The following is a 4,281-nucleotide window of genomic DNA, read 5'->3' as shown; positions in this document are numbered from 1 at the left end:
CCCCAGGGTGCTCCCCCCTGCCTCATGGGCCCCTGAAGCTCCACCGACCTCAACTCCAACTCCATATATTCACGTTCGAGGAGAAAAAAATCAAAGAGAAAGATTTATCGCGTTTTACGATACAGAGCCGCCGCCAAGCCCTAATCTCCGAGGGCTGATCTGGAGTACGTTCGGGGCTCCGGAGAGGGGGGTCCGACGTTGTCGTCATCATCAACCATCCTCCATCACCAATTTCATGATGCTCACCGCCGTGTGTGAGTAATTCCATCGTAGGATTGCTGGACGGTGATGGGTTGGATGAGATTTACCATGTAATCGAGTTAGTTTTGTTAGGGTTTGATCCCTAGTATCCACTATGTTCTGAGTTTGATGTTGTTATGACTTTGCTATGCTTAATGCTTGTCACTAGGGCCCGAGTGCCATGATTTCAGATATGAACCTATTATGTTTTCATGAATATATGTGAGTTTTGATCCTATCTTGCAAGTGTATAGTCACCTATTATGTGTTATGATCCGTTAACCCCGAAGTGACAATAATCGGGATACTTACAGGTGATCACCGTAGTTTGAGGAGTTCATGTATTCATTAAGTGTTAATGCTTTGGTCCAGTACTCTATTAAAAGGAGGCCTTAATATACCTTAGTTTCCATTAGGACCCCACTGCCACGGGAGGGTAGGACAAAAGATGTCATGCAAGTTCTTTTCCATAAGCACGTATGACTATATTTGGAATACATGCCTACATTACATTGATGAACTGGAGCTAGTTCTGTGTCACCCTATGTTATAACTATTACATGAGGAATCGCATCCGACATAATTATCCATCACTGATCCAATGCCTACGAGCTTTTCACATATTGCTCTTTGCTTATTTACTTTATCATTGCCACTGTTACAATTACTAAAAAAAAACTGCTACTATTACTTTTGCCACTGTTACCGTTACTTCCATATTACTTTGCTACTAAATACTTTGCTATAGATACTAAGTTATCCAGGTGTGGTTGAATTGACAACTCAACTGCTAATACTTGAAAATATTCTTTGGCTCCCCTTGTGTCGAATCAATAAATTTGGGTTGAATACTCTACCCTCGAAAACTGTTGTGATCCCCTATACTTGTGTGTTATCAAGACTATTTTCTGGCGCCGTTGCCGGGGAGCATAGCTCTAGTCTTTGAGTTACTTGGGATTTATATCTGCTGGTCACTATGAGGAACTTGAAAGACGAAAGAACTAAGATTTATCCCTCAACTACAAGGGGAGGTAAGGAACTGCCATCTAGCTCTACACTTTATTCTCCTTCTGTTATGAGTAAGCTTGTGACACCTAAACCTGCTTCTACTATTAATTCTTATATGTCGCATGTTATTGATGATGCCACTTCTACTATGCATGATACTTATGATGAAACTACTTCTATGCTTGATACTACTGTGCCTTTAGGTAATATCTTGATGAACAACTTGCTAGGGCTAGAGAGAATGAAATTATTGAAAATGATATTATTGATGAAAGTGATGATGAAGATTCTCCCCCTAGATATGAATTGCGTGTTGTTCCTGAGGGTTATGTTATGGATGAAGAAACTGCTAGAGATTTTCTTGCTTGCAATGATAGATCTGATCTTAAGAAGTTATTAGCTAAACTGAAACAGAAGTCTCTAAATGCTAGACTAAAGTATGGCCTTGCTTTTGCTACTTCACCTATCTGTGTTACTGATAAGGATTATGATTTCTCTGTCGACCCTGAGATAATAACTTTGGTTGAATCTGATCCTTTTTATGGCTATGAATCTGAAACTGTTGTGGCGCATCTTAGTAAATTGAATGATACAGCCACCCTGTTCACTAATGATGAGAAATCTTGCTACTATTATATCCTTAAGATATTTCCGTTCTCATTAAAGGGTGATGCTAAAACCTGGTATAATTCTCTTGCTCCTGATTGTGTGCGTAGTCCCCATGATATGTTTTATTACTTCTCTGCTAAATATTTCCCTGCTCATAAGAAACAAGTTGCCTTGAGGGAAATATATAATTTTGTGCAAATTGAAGAAGAGAGTCTCCCACAAGCTTGGGGGAGGCTTCTCTGATTACTTAATGCTTTGCCTGATCATCCTCTTAAGAAAAATGAAATACTCGATATCTTTTATAATGGACTAACCGATGCTTCCAGAGACCACCTGGATAGTTGCGTTGGTTATGTTTTCAGGGAAAGAACTATCGATCAAGCTGAATTGCTATTGAATAATATGTTGACTAATGAAAATAATTGGACACTTCCTGAGCCAACTCCTGAGCCGACTCCTAAGCCAACTCCTAACAAAAGAGGTGTTCTATTTCTCAGTCCAGAAGATATGCAAGAGGCAAACAAATCTATGAAAGAGAAATGTATTAAAGCTGAAGATATTAAGAATTTACCTCCTGTTGAAGAAATACATGGCCTTAATATACCACATGTCGAAGATACACATGGTCTTGATAACCCGACACACGCAGTAAAGGTAAATTCTCACTATAAATATGATAAAGTTTAAATCCCATCTACTAAGTTTGCTAGGTGATGCTTGGATGAATTTGATGACTTTATGGCTAGACAAGAAAATTTCAATGCTTATGTTGGTAGACAATTAAAAAGTAATGCTTATATGATTGGACACTTGAGTGATTATATGGCTAGAGTTAAGGGTGAACTTAAACTCATTACCAAACATGCTTCTATGGTTACCACTCAAGTAGAACAAGTACTTAAGGCTCAGAATGATTTGCTCAATGAATGAAATAATAAACATGACTTTGCTGTTAGAGTAGCAACTAGAACGGGTAAAATGACTCAGGAACCTTTGTATCCTGAGGGTCACCCTAAGAGAATTGAGCAAGATTCTTAGAGAAATAATGTAGATGCACCTAGTCCTTCTAAAAAGAAGAAAAAGAAAAATGATAGGACTTTGCATGCTTCTATTGAACCTGTTGTAGACACACCTGAGAATCCCAATGATATTTCTATTTCTGATGCTGAGACACAATCTAGTGATGAACATGAACCTAGTGATAATGTTAATGATAATGTTCATGTTGATGCTCAACCTAGCAATAATAATGATGTAGAGATTGAACCTGCTGTTGATCTTGATAACCCACAATCAAAGAATAAACATTACGATAAGAGAGACTTCGTTGCTAGGAAGCACGGTAAAGAAAGAGAACCATGGGTTCAGAAACCCATGCCTTTTCCTCCTAAACCATCCAAGAAAAAGGATGATGAGGATTTTGAGTGCTTTGCTGAAATGATTAGACCTATCTTTTTTACGTATGCGCTTAACTGTTATGCTTAAAGTTAATCCTTATGCTAAATACATGAAAGATATTATTACAAATAAAAGAAAGATACTGGAAGCTGAAATTTCCACCATTCTTGCTAATTATACTTTTAAGGGTGGAATACCTAAGAAACTAGGAGATCCAGGGGTACCAACTATACCATGCTCCATTAAAAGAAACTATGTTAAAACTTCTTTATGTGATCTTGGAGCTGGTGTTAGTGTTATGCCTCTCTCTTTATATCGTAGACTTGAATTGAATAAGTTGACACCTACTAAAATATCTTTGCAAATGGATGATAAATCAACTGCTATACCTGTCGGTATTTGTGAGGATGTGCCTGTTGTGGTTGCAAACGTTACTATCTTAACGGACTTTGTTATTCTTGATATTCCCGAGGACGATAGTATGTCGACTATCCTTGGTAGACCCTTTTTGAGTACTGCAGGGGCTGTTATTGATTGCAACAAAGGTAAAGTCACTTTTCATGTTAATGGTAATGAGCATACGATACACTTTCCGAGGAAACAACCTCAAGTTCATAGCATCAATTCTATTGAAAAAATTCCAACAATTATTATTATAGGTTTTGAATTTCCTCTTCCTACTGTCAAGAAGAAATATGATATCCTTATTATTGGGGATGTTCATATCCCCGTTGAGGTAACCTAGTGTTATTCGAAATTTCTTCGGTTCCATGTTATTCGGAATGAGTTCGTTAACAAGACTTGATCAACCTTGTTAGTGGATTAGAAGGCACAACCTTCTGTACCCTCTTTTTACTTTCTGTTATTTAGATTAAATAAAGCAAAAATAGTAATTTATGTCTGTTTTCTGAATTATCCATGCAATAAAAAGTACCCCGAAAATAAAAGTTCTCCAAATGCCCTGCAAATTTAACATGATTTTTTCTAGAATATTTGAGAATATCTGGCACTGAGAACACAGCAGGG

Source organism: Triticum dicoccoides, chromosome 5B (assembly GCF_002162155.2).
Source record: "Triticum dicoccoides isolate Atlit2015 ecotype Zavitan chromosome 5B, WEW_v2.0, whole genome shotgun sequence".
In the NCBI taxonomy this organism is placed as follows: domain Eukaryota; kingdom Viridiplantae; phylum Streptophyta; class Magnoliopsida; order Poales; family Poaceae; genus Triticum; species Triticum dicoccoides.
This window is presented reverse-complemented; position numbering follows the sequence as displayed.